Source organism: Heterocephalus glaber, unplaced genomic scaffold (assembly GCF_053883595.1).
Source record: "Heterocephalus glaber isolate CG9 unplaced genomic scaffold, H.glaber_assembly_v1.0 deba00001606, whole genome shotgun sequence".
Taxonomy (NCBI): Eukaryota; Metazoa; Chordata; class Mammalia; order Rodentia; family Bathyergidae; genus Heterocephalus; species Heterocephalus glaber.
The window spans coordinates 22,979,658-23,000,801 of NW_028258377.1; the positions used below are offsets into that span (position 1 = coordinate 22,979,658).

Below are 21,144 nucleotides of genomic sequence, written 5' to 3' on the forward strand. Positions count from 1 at the left end.
GAGAACATGAACTTGTGTCTAGGTTTGGGCATTACATCTGTTCCCCTTGTATCACCATGGTCCTTCTACTTGAAGCTTTTAATCTAGTACTGTACGAGATAACTATAATGTTAAGTCATAAAGATGAGCCACACAGGTAATTTTAAATGTTCTCTTAAAATTTTTAAGAAGGTAAAATTAATTGTAATATCTTTTTTATTTGGCCCAAACTAAAAATTCTTATCTTTTCAAACACGCAATCAATATTGTAATCAATATCATTTTTAAAGAGAGAGAGAGAAGGAAGAGAGAGCTCTTATACCTGGTGTGCATTTTATACATCCAGCTTACTGTATTTTGCATTTGGTTGTATTTCAAGTGCTTAACAGCCAGATGTGACTAGTGACTACTATGAGCAGTGAGACTATCGACTTTGAGTTAGTGCACTCTACATAGTTAAGATACATTAATACTGAATTCATTTTTCTCAGAAAATAACCATAGGGAGAACTAGGTTCATTATAAATGTCCTATTAATGTGCGGGCTTAATCAAGGCCAAAACTAACCCTTACACATTTGAGCATATCCCTACTTCCCCAGGACTGCTGTCTAAGCTTGATGGAACATATTCAGGAAATAGGAAGTAGGATTCAAGAAATGGAGCCATCCAGAGCCACAATGATTTTAGGAAAAAAGTATCAGTTGACAGGAATTAGCAAAAAACAAACAGAACAAAACATCAACAAAAAGTTAAACCCCTTCATGACTCAAAACCATTTAGTTCACCAAACCCGGAGTGAAAACTATATACTCTATCTTTTTTTCTCTCTGGGTTCCCTAATGTATCTTTTCTGATACATTAGCATTTACTGAAATATTCTGTAATTATGCATTTGTACACATAATTTCTCTGTGAGTCTGATGAGCGCAAGAGGTACGCCATTTCCTTTTTTTTTTTTTTTTTTTTAAATCTGCAGTCTAATCACAAGGGCTTACACAAAGTAGGTGCTCAATAAATGTCAAATAAATAATTAACTACTTGAAAATTCGTATTTCTAAATGTCAAGGTAAAACATTAGTACCAAACATTATTTTATAATATTTTTCTTACTATAAATATAACATATGCTCATCGACAAAAACACGAATTATTAAAAAGAAAAATCCTAAATAACTCCATACTGTTGCATTTTTAAAGCGTCTTTCAAGTTTTTCGCACCCACATGTAGGCAAGAAACACTTGTACCATCTTTATTCCAAAACTTCAGTCATATCATGGACTGTGTAAGTTCCTTTTGCCACCTGTTTTTAGCTAATCATAGTGGAAATTTTTTTCATGTCACTACAGATTATCCTACCACATTGACTTAAAAAACAAAACATTTCCTAGGAAAAATTGTAAGCATTCAAAAAGTAGAGAAAATGATATAATTAACCAAAGCACAAGTTTAACAACATCACATTTTTTTCATTCTTCTTTCACTGAGTCCCCTATATTTATACCTTTTTGCACGCTGATATTAATAATGGCATTCTATTCAATCTTCTGGATGGATGAGTTATTTTTACACATACAGAATTCCTTTGTTTAGAGTGCTTTAAATAATATGGAAATAAACAATATTACTGGAGATAGGTAAGTTAATTAGATATCTTGTAGGTAGTTAGACCGGGCCAGTCCAGGAGGAGCCAACAGGGAGGGCAATCAAGACACATTCCCTGAAGCCCAGCACTGTAAAGGAGAGAAACTACCACACCCATATAGAATGAATAGTAGTGATTGACATTCTAAATAGGTATGAATCACCCAGGTGGGGGAGCAAGATCTTCCAAGAAAGATCCCTGGACCACCTGTTACCACTGAAAATTTTTGCTCATTCATTGTAGGCTTGCTAAGTGACTTGCTTCCCCACTGGATCCCCATTTAATCAATATTACCTAAGTGACAATACTCGTCATAATCTTATTGGTTGTTCATAGTTTTGCCCACTTTGTAACTTCTCACTGGATCAATATTATCTAAGTGACTATTCGTAATCTTATTAATTGGTTATAGTTTTGTCCCACCTTGAACCCACCTCACCTCATGGCTTTGGCCCATAAAACACCTGTGAGAAGTTCGGTGAGTGGGCAACCCACTTTCTGATCCCCCTTCTGCTCTCTTAGAGAGAAGGTATCTTTCTCTTAATAAATTTTTCCTACTGTTAACCTCCATTGTTCCTAGAATTCATTCTTTGATTTTAGAGACTATGAACTTGCGCTTTAGATATCTAGCAGGTTTGGGAGTTGCATCTCTTCCCCCTATATCAATATGACAATGACATTTTTCATGTCAATATTTCTTAAAGTGTAGCTTACAGATCAAAGGGCTTGCAAAATTATGTTTTTGCAGTTTACTGTCATATAGCAGTCAAAATGACTGTTTCTATATATAATCTGTTATTTTTCCCAAGTTGATTATTTCATTATTTTCTAATTTATATTTTATTTGGATTTTCCCAACTTTAAGAAGTATTTACATTATCCTTTGAGGATTTGTATATGGTCATTGATCTATTGCCAGATTTGTCTTTTGCTTAGTAATTTATAAAAATCTTATTTGTATCTGAAAGAGTAATACTTTGTAACACAAATTTGAAATATTTTAATTTTTTGTTTTTCATCAATTTTATCATATGAGAATTAAAGCATTATAAGATTATGTCAATTAAATTATTTTATGGTTTCTAACTTTGATTTCATAAAAGCAAAGTTACTCTTCTCAAATACTATGTGCATGTTTATATTTCTATGTGTATGGCTATGTTTTTTCAAATATTTCCACTATTTTTAGCAAGTATATTTTATTCAGAAATTAGTGTAAGTCATAAAGTTAAATATATTATTTTTTGCACTCATGAGCTAATTTCCTGATATGCTAAGGGATTCACTGTTTATTTATCCTTATCAGCTATCAAATACTAGTAGATCAGGCAGGGTTTTGCATATTTCAAGGGTGGTAAGAGCTAGGGTAAGGTTGGGCAGTTAGGACTATGACCTTGGGAAGGAATTCCTTGAAGGGAATGGAGTGGACCAAGTCAACAAACCAATCCTGGTTTTGGAGGAACTTAGAAACCTGAGTAACTAGACTTCTGAACTGTGCATTAGGAAGCTCTGAGTCCTAATTGCATTTCTTAACCTTATGGGATCACTTGTGATAGGTACTTGCTGAACACCGAGCAAACTCTCTGCATTTTATTCATAAGAACCCACAGACCATGATAGCAAACCTTTTACAGCTTTCAATAATACAAACAATCCGCTGCAGCATTCATGCCATAGGTTCACCACCACTGTCCTAGACAAAGAAGCTTCTCTGAGACCTGTTCATGACTCCTCCTTTGTCGTTTCTTTCTGGTAAACTTCCCTATTTTCAACCTGCACACTCACACACACACACACACACACACACACCATCTGTGGTTTCATTCTTCACTTTCATGTAACACCAACCTCCTGTTTTAGTTAATGCTAGTGTCATTCATCTTCATCATATGTTACTTATTTGCAACTACATATTATTATTGGTATTATTATAATCGTGGTGGGTTTTGTAATTTTATGTTACGATATTTGGCTAAATAATTTCTCATCCTTTAGTCTTTGATGATTTTCTTTGCTAAATTCTTTATTTTTGGTACCAGGGATCGAACTTGGGACCTTGCACTTGCAAGGCAGGTGGCAGCACCATTGAGCTAAATCCCCAGCCCCCTTCTTTTATTTTTTTACTTTGAGATTGGGTATTCCTAAATTGCTAAATTGCCCAGGATGGGCTCCAAGTTGTGAGCCTCCTTGTCAGCTTCCCAGCGTGCTGTTACTAGAGCCTTGTGCCACAATAGCACCTAGCTAAAAATGCCTATTTTAGCCTTATTTGTCTTAAGGAATGAGTACTGGCTAATGTGTTTGGCTCCTTATAACATTTTTTAACATGCAGATTTAAATAAAGACATAACTATTAAAACTCAAATTGTTCCTCTATCACAGAAGCCATCTCACATATCATAGGGTGTACGTGAATCAATTTGAGAAATACTACCTTGATTAAAAGGTTCCAATGAGTAATCTCCAAACTTATTTGCTATTTTGATAACCTACGGATTTTAAAAAATTATCCAATTACACATTGCTCCCCAGATCAATAAAACCACAATGCCTAAGAAGATGACACAAACATTCATATTTTAGAAGCACCCCTTGTCATGTCAATGTGCAGCCAAATTTAGAAAGACAAGGTTTTCACTCTTTAAACCACAGCCCTCTTTGACTATCTATTGTGATGGTTGGGACTTTTCTTCCTCAAAATGATCAGCATGAAAAGAAACTGGGACAGCGCTAAGACTTTGAAGTTGTCCAGTTTTACAGTTCTAAGATAATTCCTCTGATATTCAGTTTTCTTCACCAATTAAATAAAAAACAATGTACCTTAACCTCTGTCCTCCACTTCTTAAAGCTGCTTTGAGAATTGCCTGCAATGATTCACCTGCAGATTTTTAAGATGTAGAATGCTCACTGCTTTCAGCTCTTCTCATCCAGTGACACTGAGTCTCTGTAAGAGGGTCTCACGAATATGCATTTTACTAACAGTCCCAAAGGACTGTTACACAGAGTGGTTTGAGTGTAAAGTCCTAATAAGGGAGGGACATGAAATATATGAAAGCACACACAAACTGATACATATCCTATTAAAACAGACTATGAAGATTTTTTCCCAGGAGGGATGGAGTCTGAGTGGGCCTGAAAAATGAAGAGGATTCTGACAAACAGGGTTCACCCAAGGCCAGGGGACTGAGATCCACAAAGGCATGAGGCAGGGTAGCCCAAGAAGGGGTTGGCAGGGCCAAACAAAACTGATTAACAGAGTTGAGGTACATTTAAAAGCCATAGGACTTCTGGTAGATGGCAGGGTGATAAGAAGCAATAAATCAGCCTCTCCAACATTTGGAATCCAGACACTGAAAAGTAACAATGTGGGAAAGAAACAAAGGAGGGAGACAAATCCCTGAGACCCAGGAAGGATCTGAAAGGAAAATTGGAGCCTACAGAGAGAAAGTGATGAGACAGACCACAATACAGAAAAAAAGGTGTAATCTACACTTATTTCTTAGATCCTGGCTCATAGAGAGAAAATGAAGATCAAATATACAGAGACACAGTGAAAGCAGGGGACTCCAGAGAGCATCATGGAGAAATGCACCAGTAGAATGGAGCAGCGGATGCCATGCACTACAACAGTTGTTGAGTAACTCCACTGCAAGCCTCTGGCATATCCCCTGGAGAGTGTGCCTGGTTGGATGCTATTTTAGGGAGGGACCAACTGAACCTGGGACTCAAAGCAGCCACATGTCGGCATTATCTCACTCTCCCAGTGTCCAGTGTTAAACTCTCACAATGACTGAGTGAGGAACAACCACATCCTTTGTCAGGGAGCCATGGTCAGGCTGGCAAGGGACACCCAGACTACTATAAGGTAAACAACTAGGCCCCACTCCCATCACCAAAACCTAGATTTAACATGAATTTCTGTGGATTTGAAGTCCCAGAACAGGCACCATGCCCTAATCCTATTGCCTGCTTGCTGGGATTATTCAGCATGGATCTGGGCTCTGACTGCCAACCTTGTCTGTCAAGAAGAATACAGTCATGCCTTGAATTAGACATTGCCACAAAATTGTAGACCCCAGAAGATAACTATAGTCTTGAAATCAGAGAAGATTTTTTTCTTTTACTTTCTTCTTTTTTGTTTTTGTTTATTTTGTTCTTTTCTCTTTTTTAGGGATTGCTTGGTTTTATTTTTTTTTTGTTAGCGTGAACACTGTTTTTAGTTTATTTGTTTTGTTTAGTTATTGTTTTTGTTTTATGCTTCTTTCCTTACCTCCTGTCTTCTTTGTTTTCAGTTTCCTGAGGATTGAGTAATTTCCTTCATCCTTCAGCCTTGCTTCTAATCTTTTTCTTCTTTCATTTCTCTATTTCTTCCTCTTTTCCCTTTTAAATTTTCTCCCCTTAGGGTCTAATCCCTCTATTGACTGGATATTCACTGTGTATAATTTTCTAATTTTCCTTAGTCCTTGTTATATAACTATAGATCTTGTACCTATGGTTAAAAGTGGTAAATTACTAGTTAACACAGTTTTTCACTTCCCACCCTGTTTTTTAGGATATTGTTATTATTGATTGTACTAGCTTAGCCAAGGTAACATTATTGTTGTGATCAATTGATCTTGCCTATATGCCAATAATGAGACTGTGTTTGGGGGCATAAACAATAATACAGTCCAGTACCAAACAACTGGGTGTTAGGCCAAATAGGATGCAATGTCTCATCACAAATAAACAGAACAGGCAGCATCCTGGGACAGATTCAAAGGCCAAAAGCCAGCTACACCTAGAAGACATCTCTGAAAAATAGTCATTTTCTTAAAAAGTATTGATACTAGTAATAAAGTTATATACCATAATCAATTTACAAGCCCCAATGATGAAAAAATAATTTTAAAAAATGAGAAAACACAGAAGCAAGATGCAGCTCAACATCCCCAACTAGCCCAAGGCAAATCCAGGGGTCAGGGAGGTGGAAGAAAATAAAAGCCACCCAGGTGAACTTTCTGGAATAGTAAAATAGGAAGAAAACATGAATAAGTTTCTTGACAAAACCAGAACAAAAATAATTACACAGATAATTAAAAATGATGACCTTAATGAAGGAAATGGTTAGTGAATCTAGAGGAGATACAGATTTTTAAAAATAGACGTGCTTAGGAAAGACAGGGAAACCATGAATGATCAATATAGGAAAGAACTAGATGCCATAAAACAGAATCAAACAGATATCCAGGAGATTAAAAATTTAATTTAAAGCATATGCAGCAGAATCAACCAATGTAAAGACAGAATATCAGTTCTAGAAGATAGGTTTGCAGATGGCAAGCATCATATGAAAGACTTATTAAAAATAGCAATCCAGCAGCTGCTAGACAATGCAAAGAATAATAAGATTAATTGAAATCAATGAAAAATTAGAAGATAGCACAAAGGACATAAAAAAACTTTTTCATAGAAGTAACAGCAGAAAACTTCCCAAGCATGGAAAAAAAAATTGACATACACATAAGTGAGGCATATAAAACTCCAAATAGCCATGATCAGAAAAAAGAAAAACAAACAAACTACACCAGGACATACAATGGTCAAGACTCCAGAAATTCAACATAAGGAAAAGAATTTTAAAAGATGTTAGAGAAAAGAACCAAATCACTTCTAAAGGAAAACCCACCAGGATCACAGCAGACTTCTCAGCACAAACTCTGAAGTCAAGGAGAGCTTGGAAGTTTTTCAAGCCCCAAAAGAAAAGAACCTACAACCCAGCCTACTGTACCTCAGAAAAAAGTTATCTTTCAAAATTAATGGAGAAATAATATATGTTCATGATAAAGAACAACTGAAAAAATTCAGAGCCACCAAACCAGCACTCCAAAAATTTTGGAAAGACATTCTAGAAAAAGACAACAATTTCAAGAATTCCAACATAATGAATCTATCAGGCAAGGAAGGCAATTATTAGAAGGGGAAAAAAAGGCAACCAATATACAAGGAAAATAATACAATGACAAGGATAAGTCAATATATATCAGTTACAACTGTCAGTATGAATGGTCTCAATTCACCAATGGAAAGAAACAGACTGGCAGAAGGGTTCAAGAAACAAGCTTCAACAATATGCTGCTTACAAGAAACACACTTAACTCAAAAATAAATTCATAGATTGAAAGTTAAAGAATGGAAAAGAATAATCTATAGAACAAGAACCCAGAAAAAAGCCAGGGTAGCTATTCTATTTAGACATAAACTAGATTTCAAACCAAGACTGATCAAAAGAGACAAAGAAGGTCCCTAATACTTGTTGAGGGAACAATTGAAGAGGATAACAATCATAAATACATATGTACCAAATACCAGTGCACCCAACTATATAAAACAAACATTAATGATATGAAAAATTTGACAAGCAGTAATACAATTATAATGTGGAACCTCAATACCCCACTGTCACAAACAGGTAGATCAGCAAGGCAAAAAATGAACAAAGAAACATCAGAGTTGAACCAAACCTTTGAACAAATGGACTTAGTAGATATCTACAAGATGTTCCATCCAGCAACAACAGAATATATATTTTCCTCAGCAGCACACAGAACTTTCTCCAAAATAGACCACATACTAGTTCATAGAACATGCTTAAGTAAATGCAAAGAAATTTAAATTATCCCATGCACATTATCAAATCATAATGCAATGTAATTGAAAACCAATAGCAAAATAAACCATAAAAACTACATACACACATGGAAATTAAGTAATACCCTCTTGAACAACCAATGGGTCATAGATGAAATTAAAGAAGAAATAAGACAGACAATTAAATAACAAAGCAAATATAACATACCAGAACTTATGGGACTCAATGAAAGCAGTTTTATGAGGTAAATTTATAGAGGTGAATTCCCACATCAGGAACAGAGCAAGCTCAAATAAATAACATAATGTTGACCTTCAAGTTTCTAGAAAAAGAAGAGCAAGTTAACTCCAAAATGCACACAAAGAAGGAAATTATAAAGATCAGAGCAGAAATTAATGCAGTTGAGATTAGGAAAGGAATACAAAGAATCGGTAAGTGTTGGTTCCTAGAAAGATCAATAAAATGCATAAACACTCAGGCAACTGTTATGGTTTGTGTCTAGGTGTCCCCCCCCCAAAGGCTTATGTGGTCATAGGCTATTTTGGAGATGACTGCATCTAGAGTATGTGATTTATTCACAGTGGGGCTAAGCCTGAGAGCGCTAGGATGAAGGGCATGAGTGCTACCTTCCCTAATAGTCTGAATAAAAGAGGCAGAAAGAGGCTGTTAGATTCTCTTGTTGCTTTTGCTACCATATAAGCACCATGAACTGTTTTTCTTCTGAGGTGCCCCTCTGCCATGTGCCACTCTGCCTTGGAGCCAGCTGATTATGGACTGAAACCTCTATAAACTATGAGCTAAATAAACTCTTTCCCCTTTAACTTTGAGTGCCAACTATTCTGTCTCAGCAACCAGAGAAAAGTAACTAATATACAGCAACCTATTAAAAAAAAAAGGAAAGAAAAGACCCAAATCCACACAATTAGGAATTAAAAAGGCAAAATCAGAGGATACAGCAGACATTCAGAAGATCATCAGTACCTACTAAGGGAACTTGTACTCTAATTAGACAGAAAACTCATGAAAAAAAATGGACAGATTCCTAGAAACATATGATTTACCAAAGCTGAACCAAGAAGATAAAAAAAAATTAATTATCCAATATCAGTGAATAAAACTGAAGAAATAATAAAAATCTACCCACAAAAGCAAAGTCCAGGTCTGGACAAATTTAAGATAGGAGAGAAGTATAGCTGAGACTGGCTGGGAAGGAAGGTATGGTGGGATCCCAGGATCTACACAACTCCACCTGACATGACTTTTGCAGGTTATCATGAGATGGAAATGGCGGATAAGAGCACAGATGTTATAAGGAGCCTGTTATCATGTCCCTTTCATGGCAGCCCACCCTGCGCCTCCCAGACCTAGAGTGTATTTTTATTTTTGCCTTTTCTTTTTCTCTCTTGTTTAGCCCAAGATAGCTCTCCAGATACAGTTTCTCTCTCACCTCACTTTTCAAGTAAACTTTTGACACTATTTTTGGCTTCTCTCCTTCCATTCTTTGTTCAAGGCAAGAAGGACCCAGAATACATTTAATTGGTGAGCCATTTCTAGAAGAAGCTACCTGATAACAGATTCATTGCTAAATTCTACAAGAACTTTGAAGAAGATCTAATGCTACTACTCCTCAAACTCTTTAACAAAATTCTAAGGGAAGCACTATTCCCAAACTCATTCCTGGAAGCAAGCATTATTCTGCTACCAAAACCAGAGAAGGATCCAACCACAAAAGAGAACTACAGGCTAATCTCCTTAATGAATATGAACACAAAAATCCTCAATAACATACTGACAAACAGAATGCAGCAAATCATCAAGAAAGTTATAAACCATGACCAAGTAGGATTTATCCCAGGGATGCAGAGGTGGTTCAACATACTAAAATCAATAAATGTAATATACCACATTAACAGAACCAAGGATATAAACTACATGATCATTGCAATAGAGGCAAAAAAAAAAAAAAGCATCTGAAAAAAAATCTAACATCATTCGCGACAAAAACTCTAAAGAAAATTAGAATAGAAGGATTTCATCTCAATCTGATAAAAGCCATCTATCACAAACCAACAACCAACATCATATTAAATGGTCAAAACCTGAAAGCTTTCACTCTGAAATCAGGAACAAGACAAGGATGCCCACTATCACCACTCTTGTTCAATATAGTTCTGGAAACATTAGCCAGGCAATTAGACAAGGGAAAGCAATAAAAGGAATACAGACAGAAAAGGAAGAAGGCAAATTATCATTATCTGCCGATGACATAATGCTGTACATAGAAGACCCCAAAAACTCCACCAAAGGACTCCTAGAATTTATAATCAAATTCAGTAGTGTAACAGGACAGAAAATCAATGGAATGAGGACTAAAACGTATAATACATAATGTGAAATAGGAAGAAAAAGGGCAAAGGGGAAGGGGAAATGGGAGAGGTAAGGGAAAAGAAAGAAGGGAATGAAATTAATACGAGAAAACAATGGAAACAAAATCTTTGTAGATAGGGAGGGGTGGAGGGGTTGAAGGGAGGGCAGGGGAAGGGGGAAAAATAAGAACCAAGATGGAGGGCCAGAGATTTAGCTCAGTGGTTCCACCATCTGCTGCACAAGCGCAAGGACCTGAGTTCAATCCCCAGTACCAAAAAAAAAAAAAAAAAAAGAACCAAGATGGATTATGTAAAGGTGCAAATTCCCAATGATGAATGTCATCATATTGTATACCTTAAATGTACCAATAAAAAAAAGAAAATCAACACAGAAAATCAATATCATTCCTTGACACAAAAAAGAAACTCACTGAGAGAGAAACAATGCTTTTCACAGTGGCATCAAGAAAAATGAAATACTTAGGAATCAGTTTAATGAAGGAAGTGGAACATCTTTACATTGAACACTACAGTACTCTGAAAAAGGAGATCCAAGAGGGTACCAGAAAATGGAAAGACACCTCCAGTTTTTGGATAGGCAGATATAGTGAAATATAGTGAGCAATATTAGTGAAAATAACCAAAATTGTTATACAGATTTAATGCAGTCCCAATAGGAAAAAAAGTAGCTTGCCTCACAGAACTAGAGAAAGCAATCCTAAAATCTATATGGAACCAGAAGAGACCTAGAATAGCAAAAGCAATCCTGGGCAGAAAGGGCAAGGCAGGGAGTATCACAATCCCCAATTTGAAGTTATACTATAAAAGCACCATGATAAAAAAAAAAGCATGGTACTGGCAAAGAATAACAGACCCTGGGTTGATGGAACACAATAGAAGATGTAGAAACAACTCCAAGCATACTCAGCCACCTTATCTTTGATAAAAGGGCCAAACACCTACACTGGAAGAAAGTCTCTTTAATAAATGTTGTTGGAAAAATTGGCTTTCCACATGCAGAAAATAGAACTTAGTCTCATATCTCCCACCATGAAACTAAAATGGAAATGGATCAAAAAGTTAAATATAAAAACAAAAGCACTTAACCTGTTGGAAGATAGACTAGGTAAAACTCTCGAAGACATAGGTATAGGCAAAGACTTTGAGACCAAAACCTGATTGCACAGGGAATACTACAATCAGCAATTGGATCAAATAAAATTAAAAACCTTTTGCACCATGAAAGAAACCACTAGCAGAGTGAAGAGGCAACCCACAGAATGGCAAAAGCAATTTTACCAGCCACTCTTCAAAGGACTAACCTCTGGAATATATAAAGAACGCTAAAAAATCACACCCCTCAAATTTAAAGACACAATCCAAAATAGAAAAATGAAATGAATATACTTCTCAGATGAAGAAAAACAGCAAATAAACATGAAAAAATGTTCAACATCACTGGTCTTTTGAGAAATGCAATTTAAAAAAAAAACAATAAAAATTCCCTCTTACTCCAGAAAGAATGGCTATTATCAAGAAATCAACCAATAACAAAAGCTGGCCCAGCAGGGGCTAAAAAGCAACCCTTCACCATTTCTGGTAGGAGTGTAAACTGGTACAACCACTATGAAAATCAGTGTAGAGATTCCTCAAAAAGCTAAAACTAAAGGTTCTATTTTACCCAGTTGTTTCCCTTCTAGTTATCTTACTAAAAGAGTTAAAAGCATCATACTACAGTCATATATGCATACCAGTGTTTATAGCAGCACAGTTTATAATAGCTAAATCTTGGAAACAGCCCATATGCCCATCAAAAGATGAATGGATAAAAAGAACGTGGTATTTGTATACTCTGCCATAAAGAAGGATAAACTTGAGTCATTTTTAGTTTAATGGATGTACCTCAAGACCATAATGTGAAGTGAAATAAATCAGACACACAGGTTTAAGTATCATTTTGTTTCTCTTGGGTGAGAAACCCAAAGGGTAAGTAAAGAGCAAAATAGAGGATAGGTATTTGAAAGTAGTAAGAACATGTTTAAATGGGAAGGACAACAAGGGAAGGGGCAAAGGAAGGGAAGGATGGGAAAAAGAACTTTTTAAAAAGAGAATGGAAGGGAAAAATGGAAATAAAACTTTTGTAAATGGGGAGGAAAAGAAGAGTTGAAGGGAAATGGGAAAAAAATTAAGATATATTATGTACAGGTACAAATTCCCTATGATGAATTTGATTATTACTCATGGCAAATATGTCATAATAAAAATAAATTTTAAAAATAGACTACAACAAGAACACCAGAAATACAATGTGACAATCTTTAAATTCCTTTTTAATCTACCCATTTTTTTTCATCCCTTTCTGATGCTCTGTTTGGTTTTGAAATACACAGTTGCTTCCTTGGGCAAAAAAAAAAAAAAGGACTACAGGGAACACTACTTATTTTCCAGTAGCAATGTATGTGTTCCTTCATAGGCACAAATAAACTGCATGGTGCAGTCTTTTCAGAAATGGGTTGCTGTTGCTAACATCTTCTTTTGCAAGAAACGCGAAGGTTGATCTGTTGTAAAGATTGTGATATCATCTTAAACACGAGTCTAGAAATATAAGTTCGAAGTCTGCCCATCCTATAAGGGAACTTCAGCATGAATGAGAAGCCCTTGCCCAATTCCAGCGAGTTAGGTGCAGATGTAAAAGGATTTGTTTCTTTTTCCTATACTTTATTAATCATTTTGTCACTTATGAAACCATACCACCGATTAATCACACACATAATCTACAACAGCTCTTCTGTTCGACTCCTAGTCCTGGTATAAATTATCATGTCAAAGATTAATCCATTTTAGGTGCCTTAATCCTCTGTTTTCATTCTCTCCCTCTGTCCCCCAATTGCACCCTGTTTATTCAGCTTTTGTGCAGAAGGGTTCCAATTGTCTATTTGACAACCAGAATCTAAATGATTAATAACAGTGAAGGTAACTTGACCAAGGGTTCAACAAACCATGAATAAAAACATTGAGCCCAAGGTCAGCACAGGTTACATTTAAGCTTCATCCTGAGGGGGTGGGTGGATAGATGGTGAAGGAGAAAAGCAGTTTCTTCAGGCACTAATGCCTTCTCCCAGAGGATAATCGGAATATAGCTTGTCTGGCCATTTCCCCCTAAACAGACGTCTTCTGTTATTAGACTTGCTGTGTAGGCCACCCAGCCTGGTGGAACGGCCCACTTCAGCAATTTCAAATCACAGTTAAATGCTGATGCCTCCAGGGCTTTGACTACTGCAAACAAAGTGAACTGGCAAGTTGCAGAATCTTCCCTAAAGTGTGCTATAGGATTGTAAATTCCACATGATGGCTATTAAGAGGGCATAAATTGTAGTCAGAATATCTCACAATCAATGCTCCTCCTGGGGCTTTCCGGTCAGGGCTGGGAAGGCGTCCATCCCAAACTAACTAGCAGCGATGTGCAATCCAGTGTTTGAAACATTTATGCATCTGATAAAGAATTGTGTTGAATGTGAATTATAGACACTCACATTTTAGGAGGATTATTTCAAACAGTGGGACCGGTGCAAAGCCACATGATAACAAGCACTCAATAAATATCAATTAATGATGAGGATCTTGGAAGGTGGCTACAGTGTGTGGAGGAATGAAACTTGGCTACTGTTTTGGCAAATCAGATACCACTAAGCATAAAATAAACATGTAGTATAACTTTTTTAAAGTAATTTGGTCATTATGTGAAGAACAGTATGGTTGTATTACTTTAGAATACTCGGTGAGACCAGGAAAGAGATAAACAATAGATCAGCTAGGATAGGGACATGAGGAAACCAAGATGAGCCCTGAGAAAACTGAACACAAGGAAAAGGGGCTCATGAGAGAGCAGGGGAGCAGAGGAAGTCTGTTCTCTGAATGTTAGAGGCTCAGACAAAAATGGCAACTGCACTGTTTCCAAGGACAAGGGCCTCTGTAAACTGAGATAAGCCCTGGGAAATTGGGGTGCATAGGAAGTCTGCTCCTCCTGAACTCCAGCTAAAAGTGGCAACCACATTGTTTCACTGTCTCATTTTCATGCACCCACCACAATAGCCCAACAAAGTGCATATTAACCCCTGAACTTGGGTGCCTCCTTGGTGTTCTCCCTTGGAGCCCCTCTTGGCTAGCAAGAGCTCTTTTCTCTTCTCTTCAATAAACTATACACAGTCCATTCTCCACTGCCGCGTCCATGGAGTTCATACTCCATCTTCTTCAGGACAAGGGTCCAGAGGGAGGAGAAAATTGGTTACATTGGTTTGGCCCAACTCAAATTTAGTATATTACAAGGCTAATTCACATATCAGATATATCAGATGTGGCATTGTGGCAGATGCCAGGGGAGCATGGAGAGAAAAATGTATGCAGTGTCTGACCTAAGGGAACATATTTGATAAGAAGACATTCATACAGCAATAATAATCAACTCCTTATCTCATTAAAAATGTCATCATAAATGTCACTTCTACATTTACCAAAGACCAAGTGGAGTATGGAATAAGTCTTTGGAGTCCCACTCTATATGTCAGTCAGTACAAAAGCAAAGAACCTTGCCCATTTTAGAGACTAAGCACATGCTGATAGATAATCAATGCTATTTTGAGCTTAATAGTTAAAAATTGATACAGTGAAATAATATCCAGTATATTTTGTGATCAAAATAGGCTAAGGCAGAATTTAAACAAGATAAAAGTTAAAGATACAATGAATAAAGCAATCCAGACAAAAACAACCTTTTCTTGGAATTCATTGAATTTCAAACACATTTCTGAGATGTTAATAATGACAAGATGGTACTTTTATTTTGTTAAATAGAATTTTCAACATCCACATTCAAGTTCATGGAAATACTTTCAGTGATAATTACTAAACATGCCAAGTGCATTTATAAAAGCCAGCATATATGTTGATAGTAGCAAATGTCTATATTTGGGATGTTTTATATAAACATAGACATTCGGTAATTATCACAGTTGCTGTTCATTTCAATGAGAGGAGACAGCACAAATACAAGACCAATCATTTCACTTGTAAATCAGAAAGAATGCTTTCTGTATCTCAATTCCAGCCCACCAAATGAACTCTAACCAAACAAAAAGTATTAAAGCCTCATATATACGAGACAACTCACAAGTAGACCTACCAGAAAATACTTTGTCTAAGGAGGATATATTATAAAGATTTTTAATGGGCTATTATATGGATTCAGATCTTACAAAAGCATTAGTTAGCTAAAATATTTAACATTCAAATTTGCTAAGGGGAGAGTCAGTTGTTCTGTCCTCTAGCCAAAATATGCTAGATGGAAGATACAGACTTCAATTAATATAGATTTGTGTCCTGTAGTCAATAATCCAACAATAATAATCAAGAATGCCATAAAAACAACAAGGACACCTGATAGTGACAGAACTAAGAGCAATTCCCTTGAACAGAACTCATTATATTTTTACACACAAAATCTGAGTTTATTGCTAACCCTTAGAAATTCTAGCACCTATGTAGAATCCCATACTCTAAAAATAAATATTTCTTTGAGTATAGCTTCTACTGAATATTTTATGTTGCCTATTTTGTCTTCTTTCTGTTTTCATTTCTTTACAATAAATTATTCTAAGTTATGAAGGGATCCCTGAATGATTGTGTCCCAAGGTTACCACCCACAATTCTTCCAAAAGTGAGCAAGAAAAAAAAAAAAATATATATATATATATAACTGTCATAAACTGTGAAAACAATAGTAGATTAAATAATTAACAAGCTTCAAAAGACACTCTGAGATTCCCTGCCAAAATGTGCAGCATCAACCATGACACTACAGAATTTATAAAAGTTCAGTGAACTTAGTAACTAAAGTAAAAAAAAATACATACGTGTTTTTGGTGCCCTCCTTCATGGGTAGTAGAAAAGCCAGACAAAAGGATCTAAATGTATATCTTTAGGGGAAACTGAAAGTTTATAGGCAAGAAGAAAGTACTGTTAAAATTTGTACTGGGGGTTGCAGATAAAGCTTTTTCCTCTGGATTTCTTAATTTCAATACCTATCTGTGCTTTTACATTATGTATGTCAGCCATGACTATGTTAACCTCAAATTCTCTATATAATGACATTCACTTGGCTTACTTAAAGTGAAAATTATTGCACACATTATAATGAAACCTTTGCCATTATCCATTCCACTTGTCCATATTAACTGTTGATAAATTCTGACTGTGTATTTTTCTGTGGTTAATTACTGTATCAAAATGCATAATATCATAAGGACAAATTTCTTAGCAAATCTGTGAAAGGAATACATAAGTATTCAGCATCTGTCATTGTGATGGAACTTTCCAAAAGCCATGGGGTCTAAGCAAATGCTTTCAAGAATGAATTACAGACCTATTTAATAACTAAGAGCAGTAAAATCTAAATGGACTTTTAGCTGATGAATGTTTCTCAGTAACTATTATATGATTTACTTTCTTTTACTATTCTTACATAGGTGCTTTCTTTTTTTGAAAGGGAAAGGTTAATTTTCAGTTACTTGTAAGTGCAGATTCAATAGCCAAATTCCCAAATAGCATACACGTCTCACCTGAAATGTGCAGCCTTAAAACCAAGTGGTGATAAAGCATATTCTAGCATTAAGAGGGAGTTTATACTGCAAAAATGACATGACTTGTTGACTGACAGTGGGAGGAATAAGCACATAAAATAGTGTCAATTTCTGAGTATTTACTGTATATCTCTTATGGTCTATTGAGTAGCCAGGCACTGGCTTTCCCAACATTAACACCAAGGGCTTTTCATTATCATCATCTTAATAGTTGTTACCAAGAGAAAGTATTGAAGGGCATTATTTTCAAGAAGGGATCATTTTTTTAGCTCCACTTTAGTTGCAATTCAGGCACAAAAGCCACCTCCATAGCAGCTTAGCAGTCTTTATTAGATTTTAGTATTTTGTTTTTATTGCTGTTATTTTTGGGGGTGGGTGGGAACTGGGGATCGAACTCAGGACCTTGTACTTGTGAATCAGGTGCAATGCCAATGAGCTAATTCCTGGCCCCACCAGTATTTATTAAAATATGCTCCTTTGAGTTGATGGTGGTCATTGACAAACATGAATAGGATCACAGGAGACAAGATTTCAAGCATCCAACTTTCTTGTTAAGCATTCATTGTCTATTTTTTGTCTCAAGCATACAGATTCAAAAGTTTCATTAAAAATGAAAACAAAAACCCCTAGAAGGTACTCTTGCCAAAAAAGAAACAAAGCAAAGTCAAGAAAAGTATATGTAACAGAGATTTTTTAAGGGAGTTAATTGGTCTGTGTAATATTATAATGGTTGAAATGTTTCATTATATATTAGTCTAAACCCACCACATACATAACACCAAGAGTGAGCTTCGTGTAAATGATGGTTACCCAGGGATAATGGTGCGTCCATGTGAGCACGTCAGGGGTAACACAGATCATAATGAGGGAGGCAATGCATGTGGCCAGCCAGGGGTCTGTGGAAACTTCAATACTTGCTGCTCAACTTTGCTGTGAAACTTCAATTGCTTTTAAAAAAATAGTCTGTTGAAAGAAAAATAAAACCCTTTTTTGTAAAACCACTGATCTAGTCTAAGGAATATGGGCTCTCTGATAGCATAAATGTCTTGCGTCAGGTCACTAGACTCACAATGTATCATAAAAACGTTTGGGATTGTGATTTTAAGAGAGTAAATATTTAAAATGAATTTCCTGGGATTGTGATTTTAATAGTGTTTCAAGACACGATCAGATTTTTACAAGATGGCAAAAGCAATGATCTTTTGGCTGTGTGAAATATTTCTAAATCTAACATAAAATGTAAGCAGAGGAAGTGAGGCTCCTGATCCTGTATGTTTTCCCTATACCGCATTGCTACTCAAGCAATCATGTCATAAGGTTGAAACTGAACTTTCAGGATATTCTATTTAAGTTAAAAATACATTATAGGAAATAAAAATTGATAAATATGAGCACACGTACAGTTGCTGAGGCAAATAGAACAGGCCGTGGGTGATGGCTGGTAGAATAATAGAAGGAATAGTTCAATGTGAAAAGGGCAAAGGCTTCAGGAAAGATGTTAGAGAATGGAGAACACCAAGAATAACCTGGAAAATGGAGCTTGCACAAATGCATACACACGCACACATGCGTGCACACACACACACACACTCACTATGGTGGAGGTCCTGAAGACATTTGTAACTCAAACAAATAAACAGAAATGGCTTGTAACTTAGCTTGTAACCAATAGATTGAAAAATAAAACCCAAATACTTCTAGACTTATAATTCAACAAGTACATTTCGCTAAGTGATAGTTGCAAGTTTTAGTAATTGCCTACATTACCATACTAGAAAATGCCCCATGAATAAATAGGAACTCTTTCTAAAGCATGGAAGAGTTGAATTTGTAGAACAAAATGACAATAAGTGTTTAATAAATGACATTTTATTTCTTTCCTTGACAAATAAGAGACCCAGGTGCTAGCTAAAGCAAATCAACCATTGAGGACAAGTAACAGATAATTAGTTTTTCTATATATTTTTAAACCTTCGATAGATATTCATTAAATTATTATACTTTAATTTCATGGACCAGTTTCTCATGACTTGCTACAATTTAAAGGCCATTCATTTTATTATTGGGAAATGGTGAATTTCCTGGTATTGTGATTTAAAAATTGTTTCAGGACACAATCACATTTTACAAGGTAGTGATAAAAATGTTATTTTTGTTGTGTGAAATATTTCTGGAATTCACAGAAAACATTGCACACAGGAAGGCAGCCCATTTCCATCTGCTATTCCTGTGATTAAAGTTAGTATCATTCAATTTAATAAACACTTTCGAGGAGACATATGATAGTGCTCAGCAGCTTGTGCTTCGGATATTTTAGGAAGAATGCACACGCGCACACACACACACACACACACACACACACAAATGCAAGGAGTAGGACTGCATTTACATAGCCTGAACGCCATGGAGGGGAAGTTTGGGACTGATGGGAGACTACACCATGAGTAGTATGTAATGAGCAGCCCCAGGAGGAAAGGCCTCAAACTGAGATTTTAATAACGAGAACCACAGATTCTGACAGATAGGGAGAAAGAGTCAGTGCTGGGCATGGAAATTCCTATGAGCAAATTCAAACGACTTTAGGATGAGTAAAGGCAGGGGAAGATAGGCAATTTAGTCTGACTATCATTGAAAGCCTGGCTCTGGTGGGGGTGAATGATTTGGGAAATGGGGATGTGAGTCTGCATTCTTGGAGCAAGAAGGAAAATGTGTTGAAATAGTTAATTCTGTTGAAAACAAGTTTTTCTTGGAACTAGCAGATTTTTCTATCTGCAGTCACACATAGTGGAGGGACGGGGTTGGGGTGTAACTAGGATGTTACAGAATGCTGGAACACCTTTTGTAAAAGATAAGCATAGTTTACTTGAATGACCATGAAGCTACTCAGAAACTGACATTTTGGTCTTGTGTTCATGGGAACAGTAAATAGACCTAGTCCTGGGCAAACCAGATTACATTACCTTCATGTTCTTTCTTTAGGAACATCAGAAAATTCCAAGTTCTTTACCTGGGTTTTCTACTCCTCCATCATCTGACCCTGCTGACACCTCCACACCTCACCTTTCATATTTTCACTTGATTATTTTATGCTCATTTTAAAGGTATGGCTTGGGATTTGACTACTCCAGGAATCCATTTATGATTATCCCTCATTTCCAGTGTCCATCCTTCCTAATCTCTTGATAATCTGTAGATCCTTCCATCATTGCATTTACTGCATTACTGCATATCATTCATTGACACAGAATGCTCACCGTGGCACTAAACTGGTTTTGCATATTGTGCTGTCTTCAATTCTAACACAGGGTTTCCATACATGCAATATTGAAAATATAAATGAGCTGAGTAGGACACAATCCATGAATAGGCTTAAGTGCCTTAGGCAAATTATTTTTGTATGGTGGAATTGTCTCATATAGTTGATTATTTTAAAAACTCTAAATCTTTCATTAATTTTTGGAATTATGTTAGGTCAATTTATTTTTATAAGAGTTAATATAATATTATTTGGTTATGTTGTTTCCCTATTTTATATTTAGGTAAGCAATTTGTGGAATCTTTTAGAAAATTAGCTTTTAGGGGCTGGGGATGTAGCTCAGCAGCACAGTGTCTGCCTGGCAACTGTGAGGCCCTGAGTTTGATTCCCAATACCAAAAGAAGAGAAAATGAGCTTTTAGATGTACAGTATATGATAGATACTTACAGAACTATTTATCAAGTACCTTTTTTCTGGAGACTGCCCCTTTGACCTCCAGTTCATTTACTTATTTTGGCATTAAGTTAGTTACAGTGGGAGCCCATCTTCTACCTAAAGTTGACTAATAAATGCTACAGATAACTAGAGCTAGGGTGATCAATAATTCCCTCCCTAGGAACTTTGGAACTAAACAA

At 36.1% G+C, this 21,144-nt stretch overlaps 1 long non-coding RNA gene across 5 annotated transcripts in view; it reads right to left on the reverse strand.

The window, feature by feature from the left end:
* LOC110344792 (uncharacterized) overlaps positions 1-21,144 on the reverse strand; it is a 630,580-nt gene that overhangs the window by 428,324 nt on the left and 181,112 nt on the right. The window lies entirely within an intron of this gene.